Source organism: Rhincodon typus, chromosome 27, assembly GCF_021869965.1.
Source record: "Rhincodon typus isolate 14 chromosome 27, sRhiTyp1.1, whole genome shotgun sequence".
Taxonomy (NCBI): Eukaryota; Metazoa; Chordata; class Chondrichthyes; order Orectolobiformes; family Rhincodontidae; genus Rhincodon; species Rhincodon typus.
The window spans coordinates 43,490,893-43,501,288 of record NC_063358.1 but is presented as its reverse complement, the minus strand read 5'-3'; the positions used below and the strand labels follow the sequence as shown (position 1 = coordinate 43,501,288).

The window sequence follows — 10,396 nt, the reverse complement described above, 5'->3', positions numbered from 1 at the left end:
TCAGTGGTTAGCACTGCTGCTTCACAGCGCCAGGGACCCAGGTTTGATTCCACCCTCAGGTGACTGTCTGTGTAGAGTTTGCACATCTCCCCGTGTCTGTGTGGGTTTCCTTCGGGTGCTCCAGTTTCCTCCACAGTCCAAAGGGTGGATTGGCCATGCTAAATTGCCCATAGTGTTCAGGGGTGTGTAGATTAGGTGGGTCATAGGGGGATGGGTCTGGGTGGGATGCTCTGAGGGTCAGTGTGGACATGTTGGGCCAAAGGGCCTGTTTCCATATTGTAGGGATTCTATGATTCTAATTGTATCATAGCATTAATCAGGCAGGTATTATAGCATTAATCAGGCAGCCTTGTAGGATTGGATAACATGTTGACCCAGCCAGTGAGGCCCACCTCCTGTGAATTAATTTTTAAAAATGTGCAGTCATTCTCACTTTACATCTGGAGGTCAGCTCTTGGTTTGGACCAATGCAGTAATGAGGACTGTAGCCAAATTGTCCTGACACAAACTGAGAATAATTGAGTTAATCATTTGCAAGTGTCACTTAATAGCACTATTAATGACCTTTTCCATCACTTTGCTGAAAATCAAAAGTAGATTGATAGGGTGGTAGTTGGCTGCATTGAATTTGTCCTTCTTTCCGTGCTTTGGACATATCAGGACAATTTTCCACATTGTAGGGTGTATGCTAGGTTGTAACTGTACTGAAAATCTTGGCTCAGGACACAGCTAGTTCTGGAGCTCATTCCTTTGATACTATTGTCAGAATATTGTCAGGATCTGCAGCTTTGCAGTATCCAGTACCTTCAGCCATTTCTCATATGAGGTAGACTGAATCAAATTGGTTAAAGACTGGCATCTGTGATACTGAGAACTTCAAGAAGAGGTCAAATGGATAACCCATTTGGCACTTCTGGCTGAAAATTATTTTGAATACTTCAATCTTAATTTTTGCATTTATGCGCTGGACTCCCCCATGATTGAAGATGAGGATGTTTGTGGATCCTCGGCGCCCAGGAGTTGTTTAATTGCCCACCACCCTTCATGTCTGGATGTGACAGGTCTACAGAACTTAATTCTGATCCATTGTTTGTGGGATCACTTAGCTCTGTCTATCACATGCTACTTCCACTGTTTGTAATACAAGTAGCTCTGTGGTTTAGCCTCACCAGATGCACCTCTTTTTTAGGTATGATCTCCCAGCTTGATGATAATGGTAGAGTGGGGACATGCACATCTTTGAGGTTACAAATTATGATTGAATACAATTGTGCCACTGCAGAAAACCTACAGCACTTCATTGATGTCCAGTTTTGAGTTTCTAGATTAATTTGAAATGTGTCCTGTTTAGCATGTTGATAGTGCTACAGATCATACAAAGGGTACCCTTAATGTGAAGATAGGACTTCATCTCCCCAGGGACTGTGCAGTAGTCACTCTTTTCAATACTGTTATGGACAAGCATATATGCTACTGGTAGATTGAGGAGGACAAGGTCAAGTAAATTTCTCCCTCTTGCTGGTTCCTTTCTGCAGAAGCAGACTATTAGCTATGTCCTTTAGGCCAGTAGTGGTGCTGCCAAGCTGCTCATGAACATTAAGTCTCCTATCCTGTATATGCTGCCCCGTTGGATAGGAAGGAAGTGTGTTCTTACAACATTGGGTTTTACAGTTGCTATGAGGTTAGCTTTTTAATTTGAGATTTTTATTGAATTCATGTTTCACAGCTGTCATAGTGGGATTTAAATCCATGTCCCAGGCCAATAGCCTAGGGCTTGGAATTTTCAGTATGATTTAGTATTGAGTCTGCAAGGGATGATCAGTACATTCACAGATGAACAAAGATTTGTGGGGTTGTAAATTAGTGAGGAGGATAGCCTCAGAATACAGGAGGACATGGATGGGCTGATCTGCGGCAAATTGAATTCAATTTGAGTAAGTGTGCGTTGATGCAGTTGGGCAGGACGGATAAGGCAAAGGTATACATGAAGAACGATAGGACCTTAAGAAGCGCTGAGGATCAGAGGGACCTTGGTGTGTATGTCAAATGGTCCTTTAACATATTAGAACAGGTGGGTGAAGTGGTAAAGAAGGCATATGGAACACTTGCCTTTATTAGTTGAGGCACAGAGTTTAAGAGCAGGGAGCTGAAATTGTATGAACTGTCAGTTAGGCCATGGCTAGAGTATTGTGTGCAGTTCTGGAATTGACATTATTAGCGGGATATGATTGATGTAGTGAGGATGCTGAGGAGATTTACCAGAATATTGCCTTGGCTGGAGAGTTTCAGTTATGAAGAAAGATTGGATAGTCTTGGGTTGTTTTCCTTGGAGCAGAGGAGACTAGGAGGGACATGACTGAGATGTATAAAATTATGAGGGTATGGACAGGGTAGATAGGAAGAAACTTTTCTCCTCGGTGGAGGCATCAAGACAATGAAGAGCACGTTTAACACTTACCATCAATAGTACAGCCATACATCTGCCCCTCGAACAGTGCAGCACTCCTCCAGTATTGACCCACTGACAGTGTAGCACTCCCTCAGTACTGAACCTTTGACAGTACAACAGTCACTGTATTTCCCTCTGACACCATGGCATTCATTCAGTGCTGCAGTGAAATATCTGCTCAAGCAGTCTGCAATGTGAAGGGAGAGGACTGTTGGGACACTTGATGTTTTCTTTGGACCAACACTGACTTAATCATCTGCTAAAGACAATTAATCTGAGGAAGGAAATCAGATTATGACAGCAAAGAGTTTAAAAAAAGGCACAGGGTGTAAATAGTAAAAACACAGTAAAAATGGAAACAATAATTTGGGAAAGGAAATAAAGATATTGGCAGGAATTGTTCAGGGAAGGTGTAGCTACATAAGGGGGATCCGAGTTCATTGTCCTGCCTGCCAGCAATGCATTGTTGAGGCTGCCTATGCTCTGAACCAATCTGGCTCTTGCTTGCTCAGTTCTGACTGTATTTTATTGCTCTCACAATTTCCTCCCTTCTGTCATATTTGCTGTGACTTACCAACCCTCTATTAACTTCATCTAAAATCTAAATCTTTTTATTTGATTTTAGAAAATGGGACCTTTTGAGGAAACAAATTTCAGCCCAACCTCCACTCCCCAGCACCCACAGACACTGGGAATGTAGTCATGTAGTTGTAATTGGGAATAATACTGTCAGGGGAATAGACAATCTTCTCAGTGGTCAGGATCAAGGGTCCCGAAGGCTGTGTTACTTGCCTGATGCCTGGGTTCAGGATTTTTCATCTGGGCTGCAAAAGTTGTCGAGATAGGGTGTGGGTGGAGGCTGAGTCTCTGGAGGGTCATTAGGGACTCAATGGCCCCTGTCTGCACTGTAGGAATTCTCTGATTCTATGATAAATAAAAAAGCAATAAAGGGGGAAAAGATGAAATATGAGGGTAAATTAGCTCGTAATATAAACGAAGATTGCAAGGGTTTTTATGGATATGTAAAAGGTAAGAGAGAGGCATGAGTGGACAAGGAACCACTAGAAAATAAGGCTGGAAATTTAGTAAGGGGATACAAAGAATTGGTGGAGGAACTGAATAGGTATTTTGCATTAGTGTTCACAATGTAAAACACTAGCAGCATACTAGAACTTTAAGAGAGCCAGAGCAGAGGTGAGTGTAGTGGCCATCACTAAGGAGAAGGTGCTGCAAAAGCTGAAAGGTCTGAAGATGAATAAATCACCGGGAATCTGATGGAGTTCTGAAGGAGATAGCTGAAAAGATTGTAGATCCATTGGTGGTGGTCTTTGAGGAATCACCAGAGTCAGCAAAGGTCCCAGGGAATGGGAAAATGACTAATGTAACACCCCTGTTTAAGAAGGGAGGGAGATATAAGACAGGAAATCAAAGGCCGGTGGTCATTGGTAAGATTTTAGATTCCATCATTAAAGATGAGATTGTGGAGTACTTGGAAGTGCTTGGTAAAATAGGGCTGAGTCAGAATGACTTTTTCAAGGGGAGGTTACGCCTGACAAATTTGTTAGAATTCTCTGAGGAGGTAATGAGCAAATTAGACAAAGACAACAAGGTGTAGAGCTGAATGAACACAGCAGGCCAGGCAGCAATCAGAGGAGCAGGAAAGCTGACATTTAGGGTCTGGACCCTTCTTCAGAAAAAGGGTTTTCTGAAGAAGGGTCCAGACCCAAAACGTCAGCTTTCCTGCTCCTCTGATGCTGCTTGGCCTGCTGTGTTTATCCAGCTCTACACCTTGTTATCTCAGACTCCAGCATCAGCGGTCCCTACTATCTCTTAGACAAAGACAAGTTAGCCAGTGGACATGATCCATTTGGATTTCCAGAAGGCCTTTGACAAGGTGCCACACAGGAGACTGGTTTACAGGATAAGAGCCCATGGTGTTATGGGCAAAGTACTGACATAGATAGAGGATTGGCTGACTGGCAGAAGGCAGAGAGTTGGCTTAAAGGTGTCTTTTTCAGGATGGCAGCTGGTGACTAGTGGAATTCTACAGTGGTCCATGTTGGGACACAACCATTCACATTATTTGTTACCAATATGTACAAAGGAACTGAGGGCATTGTTGCTAACTTTGCAGATGACACAAAGATAGGTGAAGGGACAGTTGGGTTGAGGAAGCTAGGAGGTCGCAGAAGGATTTGGACAGGCTGAGAGAGTGGGCAAAGAAGTGGCATATGAAATACATTGTGGGAAAATATGAGGTTATGCACTTTGGGTAGTATGAATAAGGGCATAGACTATTTTCGAAATAGACTTTCTAAATAGGAAAAGGCTTCAGCACAAAGGGATGTGGGTGTCTTATTTCAGAATTCGCTTAAGGTTAGCATGCAGGTTCAGTTGGCAGTTAGGAATGCAAATGTAATGTTAGCAACCAATTGAAAAGGGCTGGAATATAAGAGGAGAAATGTACTGCTGAGGCTGTATAAGGCTCGGTCGGACTGCATTTGGCATATTTTGCACAGTTTTGGGCCCCATATCTAAGGAAGGATGTGCTGACATTGGAGGCAGTCCAGAGGAGTTTTAGAAGAATAATCCCAAGGATGGAGGTCTCGTCATATGGGGAGTAGTTGAGGACTCTGGGTCTGTACTTGATGGAGTTTAGAAGAATGAGGGGTGGTCTGATTGAAACTTACAGAATACTGAGAGGCCTGGATAGAGTGTATATGAAGAAGATATTTCCATTAGGCGGAGAACTAGGACCCGAGAGCACAGTCTCAGCATGAATGGGCGATTCTTTAGAACTGAGATGAGGAAGAATTTCTTCAGCCAGAGGGTAGTTAATCTGTGGAACTCATTGCCACAGAAGGAGGCCAAATCGTTGAGTGACTTTAAGACAGAAATAGATAGGTTCTTGAGTGGTGAGGGGATCAAGGGTTACAGGGAGAAGGCAGGAGAATGAGGTTGAGAAACATACAAACCAAGATTGAATAGAGTCATACAGGTTTACAGCATGGAAACAGGCCCTTCGACCCAACTTGCTCGCGCCACCATTTTTTACAATTAATCTAGTTCCATTTGCTTGCATTTGATCCATGTCCCTCCATACCTATCCCATCCGTGTACCTGTTCTTCTTCTCTCATTACCTGCCACAGTCTCAGTCACTTAAACATACAGGCACAGTTGCAATCCTATGGCCAAACTCCTGCCTTCACACAATAAGCAAACCATTGCCAGCAGCAGTGTCACGCTAGAAGTGCTGAGTAAATTCACGGACACAGTCCATTGAAAGTGGGGAATTTCCCTTCCCCTCCCCCACCCATCACACTCACTTCACCTGGAAGTTCAAATCTGGATTGACTTAGTGCAAGCCTCTGAATCATAAAACAAGTATCTTAATACCTGAAAGTCAATTACTGGCGAGTATATTGTTCCAATGAATAGAATAACAAGAACTGCTTCACTGATACAGCAGCTGCACCTTTCTAGCATGGTACAATGGAATAGAGCTGATTGTATCGCAGGGCAGGCTCAGCCTAGCCTCTGAAAGCTTTATCAGGATACAAGGGCCTCCACTTAAAGAGTGCACTGAGCAAATGTTTAATGAGAAAGAATCTTTTTTGTTCCACGATTTTGAAATATATGTTATGGCCTGTTCCTTCTCCTTCAGTGTTCCACAAAAATTCACCAAGTACCATGCATTTAACTAATGGTCAGGACTAGATGCTAAAATAAGAACAAGAAAAACTGGAAATACTCAACAGGTGAGGCAATATCAGTTGAGAGAAACAGTCTTACTGCTTTAGGTTGATGACTTTCATCAGGACTAGATTCTAATTGGAATGTGGATGTTGCTGCCTGGGCCAACATTTATTGCCCATTCCTCATCGTTCTGGGGAAGGTGGTCATGAGGTGTCTTTTCAAGTTGAATAAATATTTTGTGAATTTGCCCCATGGCCTTGCTGGAAATTTTGAGGACATTCGTTCTCTGACAGTTTGCTGTTGGTAGCACATATGCGATACAAGCAGATAAAATCTTCTGTTTTCTTTGGAATGCCTGACCAAGATCAGCAAACTGATTGTGGAGCTCTCAATCTCGATTCTGTAATTTTTAAGTGTCCACCATGAAATCATTCTAGAATCTCATGCCTCCTTGACTTCAGTATTAATTATTCTATGGACATAAACCAATCTTTTCTTTACAACTGTAAACTAACAATTGCTTTTGTTTTTGACATCTTTTCAATATGTTGATCTGCTGAACACTATATCACCTACACTACCAGACAGAGTTGACTGCAGAGTTGTGCACTTCTCTCTGCTTTCTGAGCTGCACAAATTCCTCTGGGTCTTCCCTCAGTTGCTGGTGGTATATCAGTAACTGCAGTAGAATATTATTCCACTTCTTCATTGAAAGTTATATTTTCGTTCACTGTTAATGCACTGTTGTCCTTATAAGTATAACAACTGTTACTTGTGACTTGCCGTGAACATAGCCTGTCACCAGTTTATGTCTTTGTATCTTCAATTGGATTTTTATGAACACAAAGCAGGGGAGATTAAAGGATTAAAGATTTTGTAGACTTGGATTAAATAATGTCCCGATGATGTGTGAATCATGGGTTAGCAGCTGCCCAAATGCATGGTGAAGGAATAAAGACAGAAATGAGAAAACACAAACTAGCAAAAGCCAGCAGTTCCCAAGGTATCAGAGGAGATGAGCACCTTGGAGTCTGTGCTGACGCAGCTTTCTTGTGCACACTTCACCAGTATAGGTGCTCCCCAATCAGTGAGCCCTTACGATGAGAGGGTGGCACAGAGTGAAGCACAGATCACTTTAGAGCAGGAAGATTCAGAGACGTTAGAGCTGGGAGCAGCCAGGTCCCCTCAGAGGGTCAAAAACAGAAATTGCTGGAGAAGCCCAGCAGGTCTGGCAGCATGTGTGAAGAGAAATCAGAGATAACGTTTTACGTCTGGTGACTCAGAACTGACGGTAGCAGGGAAAATGTTGGTTTATATGCAGAAGATAGGGTCGGGGGAGCAGGTAAGGAGTAAACGATAGTTGGGGATAGAGCCCAAAGAGAGAGAAGAGCAGTTGGACAGACAAAGGAGTGGATAACAATCTGGCTAGGAGGGGACTGTGAATGGTTAACAGTAGGTAGTGTGTAATGGCAGACTATGTGATAATAAGGCCTGGTGTGTGGGGTATGGGGCTAGAACATGGGAGATCTCAGGCCCTAAAATGATTGAACTTGATATTAAGTCCGGAGGGCTGCAGGGTTCCCAAATGGAAAATGAGGTGTTGTTCTTCCAGCTTGCGCTGAGCTTCATTGGAACACTGCAGCAAGCTCGAGACAGAGATGTCAGCCAGGGAACAGGGCGGTGTGTTAAAGTGGCAGGCAATTGAAGGTCAGTGTCATTTTTGCGGGCAGAACGTAGATGTTCTGTGAAATAGTCAGCCAGACTACTCTTCGTTTCCCCAATGTAGAGGAGACCACATTGTGAGCAGCAAATGCAGTAGACTAGATTCTGGGAAGTGCAGGTAAAGCGCTGCTTCACCTGGAAGGTATGTTTGGGCCCTTGGATACGGGGAGGGAGGAGGTATATGGGCAGGTGTTGCACCTTCGCAGGTACAGGGGAACGTGCCGTAGGGCTGGGGGGTGGGTGAAGGAAGAAAGGACTAGGGTCTCCCGGAGGGAATGGTCCCTGCGGTGAGCGGACAAGGGAGGGAAGGGGAATATGTGTCTAGTGGTAGCATCTCATTAGAGGTGGCGGAAATTCACCAGCACCAGCACTTTAGCTGCACTTCCCACAATATAATCTACTGCATTCGCTGCTCACAATGTGGTCTCCTCTACTTTGAAGAAACGAAGCATCAATTGTGTGACTACTTCACAGAACATCTATATTCTGCCCCCAAAAATGACCATGAGCTTCCAATTGCCTGCCACTTCAACACACCATCCTGTGACCTGGCCAACATCTCTGTCTCAGGCATGCTGCAGTGTTCCAGCGAAGCTTAGCGCAAGCTGGAAGAACAACACCTCATTTTCCGCTTGGGGACCCTGTAGCCCTCTGGACTTAATATCGAGTTCAATAATTTTAGGGCCTGAACTCTCCCATGTCCTAGCCCCCTACCCCACATGCTGGGCCTTATTATCACATAGTCAGCCATTACACACTGCCTATTGCTAACCATCAACAGTCTCCATTAACAGCTATTCACCTCCTAGCCAGATTGCTATCTACTCCTTTGTCTGTCCAACTGCGCTTCTCTCTCTCTTTGGGCTCTATCCCCACCTACTGTTTACTCCTTACCTACTCCCCCATCCTATCTTCTGCATATATAGTGACATTTCCATCAGTTCTGAGGAAGGATCACTCGACCTGAAACGTTAACTCTGATTTCTCTTCAGAGATGCTACCAGACATGCTGAGCTTTTCCAGCAACTTCTGGTTTTATTTCTGATTTACAGCATCGACAGTTCCTTTGGTTTTTATTTAGTATTCCCCTCAAAGAATGAAGGAAAGGTATGGTCCTGTGTTCAGCAAGACAGTGATATTTGTCCACATGTCTGGGCGAGAATGAAGATGTCCATTCTACTCAACTGACCCACAATGTCTGAAGACTTTGAGTGTACGAGCTCTTCCACTAAGAGTGCAGCGAATGTCATGGATAGCCCTTTGCAATATCAGTTGGAGTAGATGCAGGAGCTGTGCACTGACAGGCACAGAGTGTCTGCCTCAATCTTGAACATTGACCAGTCAGTGCACTAATGAGGCAATGATGCACAGAATGGGTACCAGCCGTGTCCTAACTAGTGATCATGGGCACTAGAAAAGGGCTGAGGATGTGACAGATGGTGATGAGGGGGCACCATTCATGGGTTCCATTATCATCCACCTTCTCTAACAGACTGTGGATCTACACCCTATAACAGAATCTGCCCTTCAGTGATGCAGTGAGCCTGGCCTCAACTGGACCTTGCAACCTGAGGGTGAGCGCAATGACCATCTCAGGCCCAGACAGTCATGAGCGAGCTGACTGCCTTTACCTTCTCCTCAGCCACAGAGGGAATATCTGGTAGGAGTGGATTTGAACAAAGGCTGTTGCATCTGTAATTTCACTTTGTGAATCACTTGGACATTGTCTTTTGTAAATAATGCTGCATCATACTTTGATAAGGCACTGGCCATGATGTTGCACTAAGGCAAACTTTGTGTGTCTTCATCTTATCATAACAACAGCTGCTGCAAACCTTCTGATGAGCCTCAATGATGGACACAAATCAGAAACCATTAGCCTTCACTAATGCTCATACTCTGACAATGCCCAGGTAGTTTCTCCCTTCTAGGTAGTCTATCCTGCCGATGAGAGACTTGCCTTTGTTGTCTCCTGTCCTTCATTCTATACTACTGTGTTCCTGTTGCCCTTTCACCTGTTTCACTTCATGCCACTCATTGCTAGTCGACCCTATCTCTGAGTGCTGTGGAACATTTACACAAGAGTTGTGATCAATAAATCCGCTGGATTACTGAGATGCGTTGTCCTGCATTTTCTTGCCAATTAGGGTCACCTGGAATCTGGAAGACAATTGTATTGGCTCCACTGGGATTTATGAGTCAGTGTTTCTTATCGTCACCTTCCCCAGCTAATACTCATGCATAGGAGACAAAAGCAAACCATACACCCAAACTGCATCTCACAACCATACCAACTTCTCATCTCTGCTGGGATCAAATTATCAGGACTAAAGATGGAGCAGAGAGAGTTAGAACTGATCCTTAAAATGGCTGGTTAGTCGAGGAGTATGACACTGCAGCAACAAATGCTGATAAAGTAGGCCCAACAACAGCTGAATGAGAAAGATTTCAAATATAGCCCTTTAAGAAACAGGAACCTGAAATTATCAGTTAGACAGTGTAGAGGATTGAACAAATGGGCAAAATCC

General features: G+C 43.9%; 1 long non-coding RNA gene across 1 annotated transcript in view; it reads right to left on the bottom strand.

Annotated features, from left to right (window-relative positions):
* LOC125486276 overlaps positions 1 to 5,678 on the bottom strand; it is an 8,473-nt gene extending 2,795 nt beyond the window's left edge. The window contains exons 1-2 of the long non-coding RNA XR_007264947.1: positions 5,591 to 5,678; positions 2,459 to 2,636 (exon numbers count right to left, since the gene is read on the bottom strand). This is a non-coding gene — a long non-coding RNA (uncharacterized LOC125486276). The remainder of the gene's footprint in view (positions 1 to 2,458; positions 2,637 to 5,590) is intronic.
* Between the last annotated feature and the right edge of the window lie 4,718 nt (positions 5,679 to 10,396).